Genomic DNA, 19,141 nt, shown 5'->3' with positions numbered 1-19,141 from the left:
GACAGAAGATTAACTGTGTTGGTCACTTACCTGGTTTAACAGTCCAGACCATGAGTGTCCCCAGTGCTGCAGTCCCAGAGGACATGCTGGAAGCTGATCCTGGTGAGGGATCCAGAACAGACAGGAACAGAGACAGGTGGCAGGATCCAGACTTCCAGGCATCCACAGGCTTCCAGGAGGGTTCAGAGTCTGACTGGGACCAGAAGCATGACCAGGTGGTCACGCACAGGAGCAGACAGGATCAGGTGCAGATGAGCAGGCACAGTGGAAGAGGGTAGCCGAGACAGGACGTAGGAACCGGAACTTGAAGCTGACTTTAAACTGGTCTCCTCCCTGGAGCCAGGCTTACTGGATAAAAACTGAACCTCCCCCCATAATGAGCCAAAACCCCAGAGGACTCCGCGGGGGAGGAACAGTGGACGATCAGGAGACGAGACAAACACTAAAACCCTCTATCCACTGGCAGCTAGGATCCAGGACATGAACCAAATAAAAACTGAACAGAAAGACTGACAGAAAGACAAGCAATGATCTGGCCCTGAATGCTCAGGCTGAACTGAATATAAACCAGAGGAAACAGGTGAGAGGAATAAATTATAATGAGGCAGGGAAGGAAGAGGGCAGGTGAGGCGAATTACTAATTAAGGGTGAGCAAACAGGCCAGATCATGACAAGCGTTCGTGTTTCTGTGGCTGTGAAGCAGAGGTTCCTCGTTTTTTCCATCTCAGGTCAAAGTGGTAGAAATGCTTTCAATGTTCAAACAGCTGCTGAGGTTTAGGGGAAGTAATGAAGCTCATCGGTGCAACAACTCAGCCTAATGACAGCTTCCTCTTAGAAAGGTTTGACAACAGAAAAAATGTTCTTTTATTCATTTAATAAAAGAATCGGCAGCACTTGATCCTTTAGACGTACAAAAAGAAAAACATTTATGTTTTAAATCTCTGCAATGGTAGAAAACCAGCAGGACTCGTAGAAATGAGTCTGAATGCTTTAAACTGGACTCTGGTTGTCAAATGGTTCAGTTTGTCTGGTTCTCCAGAACCACTGAACCATCCGACAGTTTATGGAGCAGATCCAGCGTTTTTATTAGAAACCTTTAAAAACTTGTTTCTGTTGACTTGTTTACTTTAATCAGCCTGATTTCTGCAAACATTTGTTGGTCTGAACCGGGTCTCTCACCATTTCACAGGATTTATGTCACTCAGATGACTGAGCAGCAGGAAAGGCCGGGGGATCCCCTCAGATCCTCAGATCCTCAGATCGATGCAGCGGAGCAGAAGAAGAAGAAGAAAACATCCAGAGTTTTCATTGTGTCACAGCAAACATTCAGCAGCTCAGTTATTTCTAATTCAGGTATTTCCCAAAACCATGACAGCGTCTGCTTAGAGACCAGAACTCAGATGATCCTTAGAGAAGGAAGGAGTTCACCATTCCAAGATGTTCACCATTCCAAGGTGTTCACCATTCCAAGATGTTCACCATTCCAAGATGTTCACCATTTCAAGGTGTTCACCATTTCAAGGTGTTCACCATTCCAAGATGTTCACCATTCCAAGGTGTTCACCATTCCAAGATGTTCACCATTCCAAGGTGTTCATCATTCCAAGGTGTTCACCATTCTAAGATGTTCACCATTCCAAGGTGTTCACCATTCCAAGGTGTTCACCATTCTAAGATGTTCACCATTCCAAGGTGTTCACCATTCCAAGGTGTTCACCATTCTAAGATGTTCACCATTCCAAGGTGTTCACCATTCCAAGGTGTTCACCATTCCAAGATGTTCACCATTCCAAGGTGTTCATCATTCCAAGGTGTTCACCATTCCAAGGTGTTCATCATTCCAAGGTGTTCATCATTCCAAGGTGTTCACCATTCCAAGGTGTTCACCATTCCAAGGTGTTCACCATTCTAAGATGTTCACCATTCCAAGGTGTTCACCATTCCAAGGTGTTCACCATTCCAAGATGTTCACCATTCCAAGGTGTTCACCATTCCAAGGTGTTCACCATTCCAAGATGTTCACCATTCCAAGGTGTTCACCATTCCAAGGTGTTCACCATTCCAAGATGTTCACCATTCCAAGGTGTTCACCATTTCAAGGTGTTCACCATTCCAAGGTGTTCACCATTCCAAGATGTTCACCATTCCAAGGTGTTCACCATTTCAAGGTGTTCACCATTCCAAGATGTTCACCATTCCAAGGTGTTCACCATTCCAAGATGTTCACCATTCCAAGGTGTTCATCATTCCAAGGTGTTCACCATTCTAAGATGTTCACCATTCCAAGGTGTTCACCATTCCAAGGTGTTCACCATTCTAAGATGTTCACCATTCCAAGGTGTTCACCATTCCAAGGTGTTCACCATTCTAAGATGTTCACCATTCCAAGGTGTTCACCATTCCAAGGTGTTCACCATTCCAAGATGTTCACCATTCCAAGGTGTTCATCATTCCAAGGTGTTCACCATTCCAAGGTGTTCATCATTCCAAGGTGTTCATCATTCCAAGGTGTTCACCATTCCAAGGTGTTCACCATTCCAAGGTGTTCACCATTCTAAGATGTTCACCATTCCAAGGTGTTCACCATTCCAAGGTGTTCACCATTCCAAGATGTTCACCATTCCAAGGTGTTCACCATTCCAAGGTGTTCACCATTCCAAGATGTTCACCATTCCAAGGTGTTCACCATTCCAAGGTGTTCACCATTCCAAGATGTTCACCATTCCAAGGTGTTCATCATTCCAAGGTGTTCACCATTCTAAGATGTTCACCATTCCAAGATGTTCACCATTCCAAGGTGTTCACCATTCCAAGATGGATTATAGACAGATATAGCTGGGTATCATCAGCATAACAGTGGAAATTAATCCCATGCTGTCTAATAATTCTACCAATTGGGAGCATGTATAAAGTAAAGAGAATTGGTCCTAGCACTGATCCCTGTGGTACTCCACAGGTAACCTTTGAGCGTGTTGAAGATCTATCATTAACATGAACAAACTGAATTCGATCAGATAGATCAGATCTAAACCAGTCTAGTGCTGTTCCTTTAATTCCAACAAAATATTCAAGTCTTTCTAAAAGAATATTCTGATCAACTGTATCAAATGCAGCACTGAGATCCAACAGGACGAGCACAGATACAAGTCCATTATCTGAGGCCATGAGAATATCATTAGTGACTTTCACCACAGCTGTTTCAGTGCTATGATGAGCTCTAAAGCCAGACTGAAACTCTTCAAAAAGTTCATTATGGTGGAAGTGATTGCACACTTGTTTGGCAACTACTTTCTCAGGAATTGGATTCATTAAATGGTTTCAGATTATTCAGCAGCTTCACTGATCCTTCATATTTAAGAGGCCTGGACGTCACTGAGACCTGAGAGGAAGACTGCCTGCTGCTGCCAGTCTGCTTGGTAGGCATGAAGATTTAGCAGACGTCCGCAGAAAGGTGACTGGAGACGCTGCGCTTCAGGAAAACCGAACACAAGGAGAGCAAAACAGATTGTTGAAAGGACAGATCCCTGAGGAATCCCCGAAGATCCCAGACTGCAAACACTGACAGGAAATCTGGTCAATAAGGTGAAACAAGAAGTGACCACAGCGTGTTTCATTCACTGATAGCAGATAAAGTATCGCTGGTCCTCTAGTGAAAGACGCTGTGATAACAGTGGAAAGTCAACAATAAAGACTAACGACACGTCCAGGTGGTGAAAAGGAGAAGAAGAACGGAGTCTGTGGGACATGAAGCAGAACCAGGAGGCAGAACCAGGAGGCAGAACCAGGAGGCAGAACCAGGAGGCCCGGTCAGAACCAGGAGGCAGAACCAGGAGGCAGAACCAGGAGGCCCGGTCAGAACCAGGAGGCAGAACCAGGAGGCAGAACCAGGAGGCAGAACCAGGAGGCCCGGTCAGAACCAGGAGGCAGAACCAGGAGGCCTGGTCAGAACCAGGAGGCCCGGTCAGAACCAGGAGGCCCGGTCAGAACCAGGAAGCAGAACCAGGAGGCCCGGTCAGAACCAGGAGGCCCGGTCAGAACCAGGAGGCAGAACCAGGAGGCAGAACCAGGAGGCCCGGTCAGAACCAGGAGGCAGAACCAGGAGGCCTGGTCAGAACCAGGAGGCCCGGTCAGAACCAGGAGGCCCGGTCAGAACCAGGAGGCAGAACCAGGAGGCCCGGTCAGAACCAGGAAGCAGAACCAGGAGGCCCGGTCAGAACCAGGAGGCCCGGTCAGAACCAGGAGGCAGAACCAGGAGGCAGAACCAGGAGGCCCGGTCAGAACCAGGAGGCAGAACCAGGAGGTCCGGTCAGAACCAGGAAGCAGAACCAGGAGGCCCGGTCAGAACCAGGATGCCCGGTCAGAACCAGGAGGCCCGGTCAGAACCAGGATGCCCGGTCAGAACCAGGGGGCCCGGTCAGAACCAGGAGGTCCGGTCAGAACCAGGAAGCAGAACCAGGAGGCCCGGTCAGAACCAGGATGCCCGGTCAGAACCAGGAGGCCCGGTCAGAACCAGGATGCCCGGTCAGAACCAGGGGGCCCGGTCAGAACCAGGGGGCCCGGTCAGAACCAGGATGCCCGGTCAGAACCAGGGGGCCCGGTCAGAACCAGGGGGCCCGGTCAGAACCAGGGGGCCCGGTCAGAACCAGGGGGCCCGGTCAGAACCAGGGGGCCCAGTCGGAACCAGGAGGATTCTGACCCAGACATACCTGGATGGGTTCTAGTTTCCAGTCAAAGCGTTTGGTCAGATCCGGTATCTAGGATCTAGGATCTAGGATCTATAAAGTTTTAGTTTTAACTCCTTCACTGCCAAAGTCACACATCAAGGTCTCACAGGTTCTGGTGAGGTCAGAGCAGAGGATAAGCCCCGCCCCCCGCCTCAGACTGTTTACTTCTTTTTCCTCCAACGGCTGCAGCCCTTCAGGAAGCATCAGATGTCATTCCTTCCTGTTCAGTCCGTCATCAGATCCAGCAGAAACGCTTCCTGAAGCCTCTGCAGATCCTGACTGAGAAGAAGGAGAGGAAACGATGCTAACGATGCTAACGATGCTAATGATGCTAACGATGCTAAACGATGCTAACGATGCTAAGTCCTTCACTAAGCAACGATTCAGGAACATCACTCTAAGCAATGCTGCTGATCAGATGAGCTTAATTCCCACAATTAGAACTGAATTTAAACCTTTTAAAAAGTTTAAAGTCTGAGAAAAATGAGCTGGATTCTCCTTCCTCAGCTAAGGACCAATAAAACGCTTAGTGGTTGATTATGTTGGGATCTGGAGATCTGCCACCTGTCTCCAGCAGAGAGCGCTATGGGGCTCCTGAGCTGGAGCCTTCTACACACCTGAGGATCATGAGCTCATCAGGAGACCTCCCTACTTAAGCAGCGACCAGACCTGTCTTCAGCGCCGGAGTGTTGACCAGTTTTGGTTAGCGGAACCTGAGCCTCAATCTGAATTAAGAATCTCTGTCTGCTCTAAAGAGAGCAACCTGATCCTAATCAGTCTCTGTCTTCTCTGCTCACAGGAAACCCGACTGAACTCAGTAGCTCTGGAGGAGCTCATGTTTGGAAACCTGCCTGCCTGTCCGAAGAAGCCAAACCTGAAGATCCTCAGTCTGAATCTCCCAATTAGTTCTCAGGAGAGAACTAGGAGAACAACTCAAGGTCTGAAGCTCGCTAGCCTGAAGCTAAGCTCTGTCGCTGCTGAACTCTCTCTGCTGGAACCACAGTCTCTGGACCCAACCGGTTCCCTCTCTCCACTGAACAGTCTGGACCTCATCAGGTACAAGTCAAGATCTAAACTCTGCCATATCCTCGTTGCCACCTGGCTAACCAAACTATCCATCTCTGCAGATTACTCTGTGAAACCAAGACCCGGACCAGTACCTGAACCAGTGCACAATTTACTCTGTGTGCTTTTCAATGAACTGTTTGACTTTTATCTCCGTCTCTGTGGTGTGTTCTGCATATGGGTTAAGACTTTAAGCCATCATGACAGATTAAAGCTGGTTTATTTACTGTGATCTGCCTAATCATCAAATATATAATCTATCAATCTAGTCACTTTTGTTCTGATTCTGTTGCAGGATTTCAACCCAAGAAAGACTCGTTATCCAGCATTAGTAAACTGTCTAAAGACGACAGGAAACATCAGACCTGAGCAGAAATATCTGGACCAACACAGAAAACTGATAAAGATAAAGATGAAGGCCGGATTAGAACCACAAGGCAGCAGCAAAGAGAAGAAAACAAAACCAAGGATCAGATTTGATTTGGTTTATCTACATAAGCATCGATTCACAGCGATAAAACAAACAGTTCCAGGTCTCCGGCTGAGTGGATGGTAGAAACCTGACTGGTGTAACTAACGACGCCCAGATGGTTGCTTTAAACTGTGAGTAAAGTGATGAAAGCAGAGAGGAAGCGGCGCCTAGAACCACAGGAAACCGTCCCTATGAGCGACCAGCAGCAGTAGACGGGTCATAAAGAGCAGACCCGTCTACTCTATGGGTAGAAAAACAACAAAGACTGGCCGACTACAACCAGATCTAGATAATGTAGCTCTAGAAAGTATTAGGAGAAAGTAGCAAAGTGTCTTTTAGTCACAGAATGCTCTGACTGGAACATCTTCAAGGCTGCAGCAACATGTGATAAATGATTAAATATAGATGAGGATGCAGTGACTGCGTCAGCCTACATCAACAAATGCATTGATGATGTCATCATCACCACCCGGGCCGACCAACCAACCACGGATTAACGGAGCGGTTCAGAAATCGCTAAAAGCAGAGAACTCAGCTTTCTTTGCTGTTGATAAAGAGGCTCTGAGGAAAGCACGTGGCGACTTAAACCGTTCCATCAGATCAGCGAAGCAGAACATTCTCTAGCTGTTCTGGTTCTAGATGCTGCGCAGACTCATTAAGTAGGGTTTGCTTTATAGAATGCATCAGTGGTTTATTTATTTATAGTTTTAATGTGTGTGTATAGCATAGAGACAGAAGCTAAAGAATCTGCACAGATCTGCTCACCCTGCCTGGTCAGAGCCGCTCTATAGACAGTCGGATAAAAGTCGTACGCCGCCGTCGTGTTCAGGCCTTTAGCCTCTAGCAGCATAACGACCCAAACCGCCCTGACTCTGAGCTTTATCACAAAGATGTTCTTAGGTAGACTTTGTGTCTTTGGTATCACAGGATGTGGTCATTCAAGGCAAAGCAGGCAAGCAGAGAACTTTATGAAGCTGCTGTTGGTCAGAAACAAGAAAGACGCAGATAAAGATGACATTAAACAGTCATTCCTTCAGTTGGAAAGAAGAGGCCCAGTAGGACCCAGTTATTCATGGCTGCTTCCTCTTATGGGGGGAGGGATAATGTCACTGGGACGGCTGGTTTAGGACACCTCTAATAATGGTCTTTGTCTGTAAAGGCCAGCTTCCAGTTTTCAGCTGAGAATAACTGACTGATGTCTAGTTGGGGAAGAAGCATCAAAGCTCCTTTTGTAACGGCAGTAGAGCTGCGTTAAGGATCCACCGCTGCATCTGTTGCGTCATCGTTTGTGAAACAGGAAACGAGCTGTAAAGGTTTCCACGCTGCGTTCAGGTCACTGCTTCACACTCCGGCTCCACTTTTATCCACCAAAACACAAGCCTGGAAACTTTACCGACCTCTCGACTTTATTTCCCTCAAGAGAAACGATGCAAACAATCGATTGATTTTCTTTTCCCAAACAGATTATATCTAGAAATGTTTTCTATGTTCAGAGCCAGTGATAAACCCAGAAAGAGGAAATCCTGTCTGAACTCAGCCTCTTTAAAGGCCCGACCCTTTAACGCATCTGCTGGGTTGAGATGTCAGCCGGCGTCTCCATGACAACTGCTTTTCATCACTCGATTAAAACATTTACTGATTTAAACTGAAGGTAAACTCCTCTTCCTTTCCAATAAACAGTTATTTCTCTGTTTTCTAAAGTTTCATTTACAGTCCTCCTCCTCTCAGACCTTTGGTCATAAACCTTCTCCTCTCCTCTCTGCTTTTCCTTCAGAACACCTCCTGCCTTAAGAAGAGCAGGAACTGGGAGCATCTAGGAGGTGAAGGAGGACCTGAAGAGATCCAGATAAAATCAACTAAAAACTCACAACTATGATCAAATCTGATGATTTAAAACGGAACCAAACAGGTTTTATGTTGTGAAGATAAAGTGTGATTCTGTCGGTGTCCATGTTTGAAGTCCTTCCTTTTAATCTGAGGATAAAACTGGAAGATGATGAACGGTCAGTAAATCAGAGGTCGCAGGTCATTTTGACTCGGGTCCAGAGTCATCCGTGTCTCTGGTCCAGGCGGGACGTCCCTCGGTCCTGTCCTCTGGGAGACACTACCTCCTGGATCCAGACGTCTGTTTGGACTGAGCTTAGAAACCTCTTCATCTTCAGAACTTCACCAAAGGTTTTGGATTTCCTCGCCTTGGACAAAAGGCCCAGTTCAACCTGAGGAAGATAAAGAGCATGATTCTGCCACCACCGTGTTTAACTTGTCCTAACTGAGACCTCTGAACAAACTGAGAATGAGGCTTCAGCTAACAGATGGAAACCTTTCAGATTCACAGCATCTGATGCAGGAATATTAAGTCTCAGTTTGAAGGATCTGAAGACCAACTTTCCAACTTCCATCATTTATTTAGAAGGTTTTCAAAGCGTGGTTCTTCCTGTGTCTGTGGGCCCAGGCTATGGACAGGCAGAGACAGGACAGATGTACGGTGGCTGTCAGGGGACAAACCGTCCTCAGGCTTCAGCTTCCCACAGAGTCACGCTAGATGATTGCATGATAACACTTCTGCCTTTTAAAGGCAATAAAATGAAGATGAGGAAAGTCTGTCATCACTTCCTCTGCCGGTGAGGTCATAAGTCACCTGACCTCAGCTCATGTTTTTAGGGTCTACTTCCTGTATTCATACTTTGGATGCAAATAGATCAGATTTTCTGTTCCCCCGTCAAACATGTGTGACACCACAGGTTTGGATGGAGTAACGGTTGGCAGAGATGCTTCCTGCTCTGATGTTTTCATATTGTAATTGGGGAACTATTGGTTCATATCGTATGACAACAAACCTGAAGCACGCAAAGGTCAAGAACGGAGCCGGAATGTCAGCAGTGACTCATAGCGTTAGCATCTGACCGACATGAAACCGAAACCAGTCCCACACGGCGTGGAAACATCTGGCGTACAGTAGCTCTGTGGTTCCTCTGGTTGCCTCCAGGTGTGCTGATGATGCCGTGCTGCAGCCAGAGGATGAAGCCACACCTGCTTTTTCTGAGGCTAAAACCCTCGACTGACGCCTTGCAGTTATGCTAGCCTGTTGCTAATTAATTCAATAAACTGTCAATCAGCCACTCTTTCTAACAGACGACTGTGACGTCAGCTATGGAGGCAGGTGGTGTTTAAATAAAGTTCCTTTCCAGGGGTGGAGCTAGATGGGGGGGCCAGGGGGGCCATGGCCACCATTAGCCAATCAATGGCCACCCCTGTGGCCACCACTACCATTAATTTTTTCCTCTAATACAGATGGTGGCAGGATTTATTCTCTAAAGTGGACGATTCAAAAACATTTATTTTCTTTTTTGTGGTTAATTATAAAAACATATATTTATATTAACATTAAAGATGATAAGAACATCATTCTGCTCTTTTCAGAACTAGATTCTGTGTTTTATGGGGTAAAGAGAAAATCATGTGTCTCTGCAAGCATCTAAGGGTCTTCAGTGAAATCAAAGATAAAATAATAATTTTCATTAAACTTATCAAATAATCAATTTATGTATATATTAGCGTTTGTAAATATAAATTTTATGCTGAATATTTATGATAAAAGTTTGAGTAAGATGAGTGATGACAATGGAAGAGATTTACGCCCCAGAACTCAAAACTAGGCCTTTTATCTAGAAATTACAGATCTTTAAATAGATGCGTCTATTTGTTGGCAAAGGCTGCAGGAAAGTATAGTTTTTATTTTGAAAATATGGATGTTTTTCTCATTTATTTTCCTGTTGGAACCGAGTAGACTGACCCTGAGGTTCTGGTGCCTATCTGCTTCGGCCCCCCCTCAGTGTACAGTGGTTATTGACTGGCCAATAATTCTGGCTACGCCCCTGTTCCTTCCAGCTCTGGGTGCAGGAGCGCCTAACCCTAAGCCTAAGCCTAAGCCTAATGTCCAATCAGACCTTTAGTGGGAGGAGCCATAAACCTAGAAGGCCTCAGTCCTGGCATAAGGGGCGCCTAAGCTAAATTAAGTTGTGATAATACCGTATGCAGGCCTGAGGAAGACACAGTCTTGTCCAAACGTTGCCAAAAGCACACGAAGATGAGCCTAAATAATAGAGCCATACAGAGAACCCAAATAGGGAGAAAGAAACCCAATTACCTGAAAGTGAGGGAAAGAGAAAGAAAAATACTTACTGCAATAATCTGGAACCTAAAAAATTAAATAAAGCAGGAATCGACTTTCGCATACAGAGAGCAAACTGGTTGACAGGCTGCAGGCCTAATTTTTCAAACATGGGAAACTACAGGGAAAGGCTGTTGTGGAGAGTGCACCTTCAGCCCTTCTCAGGGCTGGTTTAATTTAAAACCTAACCCTAACCTACACCTAACCCTAAGCCTAAGCCTAACCCGCTCCTCAGGCTGCTCCTATCTTTAGCGTTGAAGAGAAGCTGCTGCGCGGGACAACTTTAACCAGAGTCTAAGATTTTTGGAAACACGTCACCAATCCAACGAGTGAAACAGCAGCATGTTGCACATCTAAAAAATATATTAATATATTAAAATATTATATGTTTTTATTATTTGTTTTTAAATGTCTTAATCGGGGTCATTGGGTGGGGCGGCGCTCTACTGCCCCCTATTGGCCAGACGCCCCCGCTTCATACGCTTAATGCTGATTTTTCCAGTTTTGGTTGTTTGAACAGAAGCTTTATGGACGTTTAAAGTCGTCTATGAATAAAGTTGGTTTGAGGCTCCAGAAAGCGACCACTTCCTGCCCACATATCTACTCCGCTGCCTCGGCGCTGGAGCGCCTACATCAGCCGTTTGGTAGCCGTCTGTGTCGAAACGCCAGAAACGTAACTTTTAAAATATAAAATAAACTCAGGCTGTGTTCCCTGCTGGACAGCAAAAGCTTTTATCATCCAAGCTGATGTTCAGACTTTCTCCTAAAGCTAAAAGGTTAGCATCAGTTAGCTAATCACTGCTAACAGCATTATCATGAAGTTGCTGCAGCTCAATGATCAACCAGATACACTGATTAGATGCTAATTAAGGAAACAATTAACTTCATTAAACCAGGAGAAACAATAGAGAGAAGTTTCCTGCTCATGGGGGGGGGGGGGGGGGGGGGGGTCTCTAACACTCATCTAATTAGAAGAACGGTTTTTGATTCTGGCTGCTTTGAAACACAAAAGAACTAATTTCTTCCTCTGTGTTTCAGTCTCTGTTTACAAAGTTCTGTTTGTGGAGGACGGCGGCGCGTTTATCAGGAAGTATGAAGATGGAAAGTGGGAAGAAGCAGAATCTGGATGATCAGCAGGAAAATGAAGCCTCCATGAAGCCGTGCAGCTCGGTGACCTGATTTCTCTCCTCGCATGCGACGCCATCAGAGCCCACACTGAGCAAACGCTGGCAGGGAAAACCGAACCTTTGAGTTGTGGCTTTGCTGTTTCTTAAAAAGCGACACCTGGCAGTGTGTCATCAGCAGATCTGAAACTGTTTGCACAAACATGGCCTCCACAGTCAGTTCCTTCCTCCGCCTCGCCGCCCTTCCCCTTTCCATCCTTTCCTGATGCAACGCGTAGCAGCGGAGCGTCTGGGCCCAGCCGTGGCGTAATTCTGCTCTATTCTGGGATGAAAATGAAAACAATCAGTAAAGAACAGGAGGCGGCTTCATCAGGCCTGATAAGAGGCAGAGCGACTGAAACACGTCATGAAGCAGAAGGGCAGGTGGATCAGGACGTCTCAATGATAAGAGCCGTTTGTGTCCAGCGGGAGCCTGAGTCACTCTGCTGATGACTTCTGTCTGGAAACTCGCCGTTTCTGCCCGCCGGCCAAGCGTTCACACGCTGATAGCAAACATTTCACTCCTACATGCAGAAAGCAGAGCAGTGAGGGTTTCCCTCATTCAGCCTCCTGCTGCTGTTTGGGAACGTCCTGGAAAAATAGATCCGAAGCTGAAGGTTCAGGCCTCCGACTTCAACGCCGAGAAACAGCATCAAAGCAGGAGCTTCAGACGCAGAACAGAAGTTAGAGGCGAGTTTAACCAGATAGAAGAAAGAAAACCAGCGGAGTTAAAAGTTCACATGTTTGTTACTTCAGTAGAAGTTTAGATCCTGCAGGTTAAAAACACTCTGGTAAAAGTTAAAGTATCAACTTGACCTCTTTACTCCAGTAAAAGTGAAAAAGTATGCACTCCAAAAACTACTGAAGGTATAAAAGTATAAAGTAACCTTTAATAAAAACAGTCAGATGCTTCTATATGAACTGAAAGCTCAATTTTTGGACTATTTCTCTAAATCATCTGAGATAGGGCCAAGGATGAGGGAGGTCTGGTTGGTCTCCGTCTCCCGATACGCTCTCGCCTGTGTCCGACCTTTCAGACATTTCAACATCTTTTTCTGAATCCTTCATTGAAGCATGGCATAGACAATTCACGTTAGCAGTTTGAAGAACACCTGCTTGCTTCTGATGATTTCCTTTAGCTAACCAATGAGTGTTTGCCTTCTATGACTCATCCAATCACACTAGTTTTCACTAGATGTGGGCGGAGCCAATGATCTGCATTGGATGGAGCACATGACGGGAAATAGATATTTAGAAACATTAAACCAGGGGAACCAATTAAAAACCAGCGGGTCTGAATAAAGAAAATCATCAACCAGTAAAGATCTGGAGACATTTTGAATGATCTGTTACTTTAAACAGAATTTAACGCTGGAATAAAATGCAGATTGTTATGCATCCATGTTATACATTGAATTAAAAAAAAAGAAAAAAATGAAAATTTTTCCATTTTAAAAAACAAAAAAAATTGTTTGAAGTAAAAAACAACAATGGTTCAGTTTGCTGTGAAGCAGGATTCTCCACCATGAACAGAATCAACAATAAATCTGGATCCAGGCTCAAAATGAGCTCCTTGATATGTGCTTGAGAATGGCTTAGTCTCCGGTTAAACCCAGGTTTAAAGCCTTGCAGGGCAGCCTAAAGCCCACTGCCAACATTAAGACAGAAAAAAGATAGAAAATAACAAACCATCAGTTCAGGGGTTTGAGAAAATATGGGAATCAGGAAATTATCTATAAACCAAACTGAACGATTGTTGTTCTCCACTTCAAAAACACTTTAGATTTTAAAATTGAAACATTTTCTTTTTTTTTTTTTATTCAATGTATAGGATGATTGCATAAAAATCTCCTTTTTTTTCAGCGTTAAATTCTGTTTAAAGTAACAGATTATAATTAAAAATGTCTCTGGACCTTTACTGGTTGATCATTTTCTTTATTCTGTGGATTATTTAGGAAAAGTTTAGATGAAAAACTTTCAGCTGTGACCTTTGACTGAAAGTGAGAAAAATTCTCTTTTTCAGTTTTTTTTAGCAAACATAAAGAGTTTTGTTTATCCTCCACGACCAGAACCAGAGCAACTTCAATCCATGACTCAGCAGTTTCTCTCTCAGAATGACTCATTCCAAGAGTTTAGGATGAATTACTCACTGCAGCTTCTTTGGTTCACATCAAGAAACATCCTTTAATGTCAGAGAGTCTTGGGATTATTTGCATTTACTTCCTAGAAGCTGTTCAGAAAGAGAATAAAAGGTGTCTTTGATTTTTGGTGACATTTAGGGAAGGAACATAGAAGCTTCCTGTTCTGCTGAGCAACACCGGATACCAAAACCAAGAGCTCTGCTCTGCGTCTGAACAATCGAAAGGTGGGGGAGGGAGAAGATGCCGTCTGTGTTTATCTGTGGGTGCTGCACACTGATGGCGAGGATCATATCAGCCTTTTGCGGTTGGCTCGTATTTGTAACGCTGGAATAAATGAAGTCAAGGTGAGAAAAGGAGGCAGAGTTTCCCTCCAAATAGAACAAGATGAAAAACTACAGTTTGGATTTAGAGTCATAGCGCGATGCATGCTGCAGCTTTACTGTAACCCACAGCCCTGAGGCGCACCCTGCCCTCACCCCCCCCCACAACCTGCCCTCACAGCACCCCCCCACACCCTGCCCCATCCCCCCCCCCACACACACACATTAAAGCAAGAACATTAACCACAAAATGATCAAAAAACAGAAAAACATTATGAAGACAGAATTACTACAAAAGAGCCAAAAACCACAAAATCGACTAAAGTCTGAAACTAAAAGCCACCGAAAAAAGAAGAGGCTTAAAATAGCAACAGAAAAATAAATCGATTTATTGAATTCTAAGAGTAAAAATAACATCACATTTATGATATAAAGTCTGTGAAACTTAAAAAAATAGGAGAAAAAACAGCTTAAATCTCAGTTATAATAATAATAATAAATGACCCATTGATCAAACTATAGGAAAGATAAATGATGAAATAAAACATTTTAATTTCCAAAAAACAGACATAAAAAAGTTGTTAAGAGACAGAAGAACAGAAACCTGGAATAAAATGATCTTTAATAATCTTTAAAATAGAAGAAGGTTCATTAGAAGAATTCCTTTATTTCAGTCGGATCAAATCCTCCATCAGCTGCTGGTTCTGGACCAGAACTCGGATCAGAACCAGGATCCTGGAGAAGATCAGAACCCAACATGGCGGAGAAGCGTCTGGATGCAGCAGGCGGGAGGATGAGATGCTCCGCAGCAGGTTCCTCCACACACAGAGCAGCAACATCTAAACACCAGGAAGGACACGGGTCATCAGACAGGAAGCTCGCTCACGCATGGGGGCGGAGCCTAAACACCTCATGTGTTTCATTCATTAATGATTGACAGGATGAGAGACTGAAGAACACAAAGAAGAAGAAAGCAGCTCAGAGGAACCACCGTCCATCCAGCCCATCAGCCCTCGTCTGTTGCCGTGGGTTACAGGGTTTCCTCGTCCAGCGATCAATTTAGCCGATCAACAGAAACAGCCTGATGATTTTATCTGATATAAAACCAGCTTAGGAAGATAATTTCAGCTAGAATCAAACACACCATCCATTAGATCTACATTTCTGTATTTAATGATCTTATTTCTGTTTGTTAAAGTGAGAAACGCTCTGATGGTCTCATAGCTTCATCACTCTCGCCTCCAGATGTCTCCAAACTTCCTGATCTTCTCCAGCAGATCTTCTTCCTTCATGGCTTCCAGTCCAGATGTTTCCTCCCACTGTTGCCCAACATTTAGGACTTTTTCTTTTCTTTGAACTGTTCTATAGAAATAAACTCGCCTAGACTGAACACCGTGTGACTTAACCTCCATTCTGGTTTTTTTCTATAGTTCTCAGTCAGAATGATGAAAAGCTTTTATATCAAAGTCACTGAGCTTTAATCTGACTGGATAATCTGACTGATCTAGATCTATGAAGGAGGCTGAGATGACTCATGTTAGAAGCAGTTCTATAGAAATAGACCAAATATTTCAGGGTTTCTTTAAATAGAGCGTATCTGCCTGTGGATGGGGAGTAAATAGAGTCTAAAGTTTTTCACCTGGTTGTGATTCGCTCTCCTTCAGCCAATCGCAGACGGGAGGAAGTCAACGTTTCCAGTAATGGTGACAGCCTTTATTCACCATCTCTGTCCTGCACCCTCAGTGTCTCCGACACAACGGTCAAAAACCAATTTATTCCTGGTAAAGAACATCCCTCAGTGCGTCCCAGGTCCTTAACGAGCCTCCATGGGTTTCATCCAGATCATCCCACGCCTCCTTTTCTCACTCAGACATTCAGCCTCATTCCTGCTTTTCCAGATAAACCTCAAAAACATTTTTCTAAAGATTTAAATGTAGAAGGAGGAACAATAGTTGGTAGTGACTGAGAAAGTGAAAAATGATAATTCGATACAATATTCATTATTTCAAGTTTAGTCTGTCCACAGAGTCGGGCTTAAATCTATCAGAAGAGATGTGAAGAATTACAGCAGATCTAAATGAGACGGCTGATCACAGCCGCATTTATGCTGATCTCAGATCAGACTCTGATGACCTTAGATCAGACTCTGATGATCTTAGATCAGACTCTGATGATCTTAGATCAGACTCTGATGATCTCAGATCAGACTCTGATGACCTTAGATCAGACTCTGATGACCTTAGATCAGACTCTGATGACCTTAGATCAGACTCTGATGATCTTAGATCAGACTCTGATGATCTTAGATCAGACTCTGATGATCTCAGATCAGACTCTGATGATCTTAGATCAGACTCTGATGATCTTAGATCAGACTCTGATGATCTTAGATCAGACTCTGATGATCTTAGATCAGACTCTGATGACCTTAGATCAGACTCTGATGACCTTAGATCAGACTCTGATGATCTTAGATCAGACTCTGATGATCTTAGATCAGACTCTGATGATCTCAGATCAGACTCTGATGATCTTAGATCAGACTCTGATGATCTTAGATCAGACTCTGATGACCTCAGATCAGACTCTGATGACCTTAGATCAGACTCTGATGATCTTAGATCAGACTCTGATGACCTTAGATCAGACTCTGATGACCTTAGATCAGACTCTGATGATCTTAGATCAGACTCTGATGATCTTAGATCAGACTCTGATGATCTCAGATCAGACTCTGATGATCTTAGATCAGACTCTGATGATCTTAGATCGGACTCTGATGACCTTAGATCAGACTCTGATGATCTTAGATCAGACTCTGATGATCTTAGATCAGACTCTGATGATCTTAGATCAGACTCTGATGACCTTAGATCAGACTCTGATGATCTTAGATCAGACTCTGATGATCTTAGATCAGACTCTGATGACCTTAGATCAGACTCTGATGATCTTAGATCAGACTCTGCTGATCTTAGATCAGACTCTGATGATCTTAGATCAGACTCTGATGATCTTAGATCAGACTCTGATGACCTTAGATCAGACTCTGATGATCTTAGATCAGACTCTGATGATCTTAGATCAGACTCTGATGATCTAGATCAGACTCTGATGATCTTAGATCAGACTCTGATGACCTTAGATCAGACTCTGATGATCTTAGATCAGACTCTGATGACCTTAGATCAGACTCTGATGATCTTAGATCAGACTCTGCTGATCTTAGATCAGACTCTGATGATCTTAGATCAGACTCTGATGATCTTAGATCAGACTCTGATGATCTTAGATCAGACTCTGATGATCTTAGATCAGACTCTGATGACCTTAGATCAGACTCTGATGATCTTAGATCAGACTCTGCTGATCTTAGATCAGACTCTGATGACCTTAGATCAGACTCTGATGATCTTAGATCAGACTCTGCTGATCTTAGATCAGACTCTGATGACCTTAGATCAGACTCTGATGACCTTAGATCAGACTCTGATGATCTTAGATCAGACTCTGATGACCTTAGATCAGACTCTGATGATCTTAGATCAGACTCTGATGATCTTAGATCAGACTCTGATGATCTTAGATCAGACTCTGATGACCTTAGATCAGACTCTGATGATCTTAGATCAGACTCTGATGATCTTAGATCAGACTCTGATGATCTTAGATCAGACTCTGATGATCTTAGATCAGACTCTGATGACCTTAGATCAGACTCTGATGATCTTAGATCAGACTCTGATGATCTTAGATCAGACTCTGCTGATCTTAGATCAGACTCTGATGATCTTAGATCAGACTCTGATGACCTTAGATCAGACTCTGATGATCTTAGATCAGACTCTGATGATCTTAGATCAGACTCTGATGACCTTAGATCAGACTCTGCTGATCTTAGATCAGACTCTGATGATCTTAGATCAGACTCTGATGATCTTAGATCAGACTCTGATGATCCTTAGATCAGACTCTGATGATCTTAGATCAGACTCTGATGATCTTAGATCAGACTCTGATGATCTTAGATCAGACTCTGATGATCTTAGATCAGACTCTGATGATCTTAGATCAGACTCTGATGATCTTAGATCAGACTCTGATGATCTTAGATCAGACTCTGATGATCTTAGATCAGACTCTGCTGATCTTAGATCAGACTCTGATGATCTTAGATCAGACTCTGATGATCTTAGATCAGACTCTGATGATCTTAGATCAGACTCTGATGATCTTAGATCAGACTCTGATGACCTTAGATCAGACTCTGCTGATCTTAGATCAGACTCTGATGATCTTAGATCAGACTCTGATGACCTTAGATCAGACTCTGATGATCTTAGATCAGACTCTGATGATCTTAGATCAGACTCTGATGACCTTAGATCAGACTCTGATGACCTTAGATCAGACTCTGATGACCTTAGATCAGACTCTGCTGATCTTAGATCAGACTCTGATGATCTTAGATCAGACTCTGATGATCTTAGATCAGACTCTGATGATCTTAGATCAGACTCTGATGACCTTAGATCAGACTCTGATGATCTTAGATCAGACTCTGATGATCTTAGATCAGACTCTGATGACCTTAGATCAGACTCTGATGACCTTAGATCAGACTCTGATGACCTTAGATCAGACTCTGATGATCTTAGATCAGACTCTGATGATCTTAGATCAGACTCTGATGACCTTAGATCAGACTCTGCTGATCTTAGATCAGACTCTGATGATCTTAGATCAGACTCTGATGATCTTAGATCAGACTCTGATGATCTTAGATCAGACTCTGCTGATCTTAGATCAGACTCTGATGACCTTAGATCAGACTCTGATGATCTTAGATCAGACTCTGCTGATCTTAGATCAGACTCTGATGACCTTAGATCAGACTCTGATGACCTTAGATCAGACTCTGATGATCTTAGATCAGACTCTGATGACCTTAGATCAGACTCTGATGATCTTAGATCAGACTCTGATGATCTTAGATCAGACTCTGATGATCTTAGATCAGACTCTGATGACCTTAGATCAGACTCTGATGATCTTAGATCAGACTCTGATGATCTTAGATCAGAC

This window comes from Cyprinodon tularosa, unplaced genomic scaffold (genome assembly GCF_016077235.1).
Source record: "Cyprinodon tularosa strain WSP-4 unplaced genomic scaffold, ASM1607723v1 ctg1149, whole genome shotgun sequence".
NCBI lineage: Eukaryota > Metazoa > Chordata > Actinopteri > Cyprinodontiformes > Cyprinodontidae > Cyprinodon > Cyprinodon tularosa.
This window is presented reverse-complemented; position numbering follows the sequence as displayed.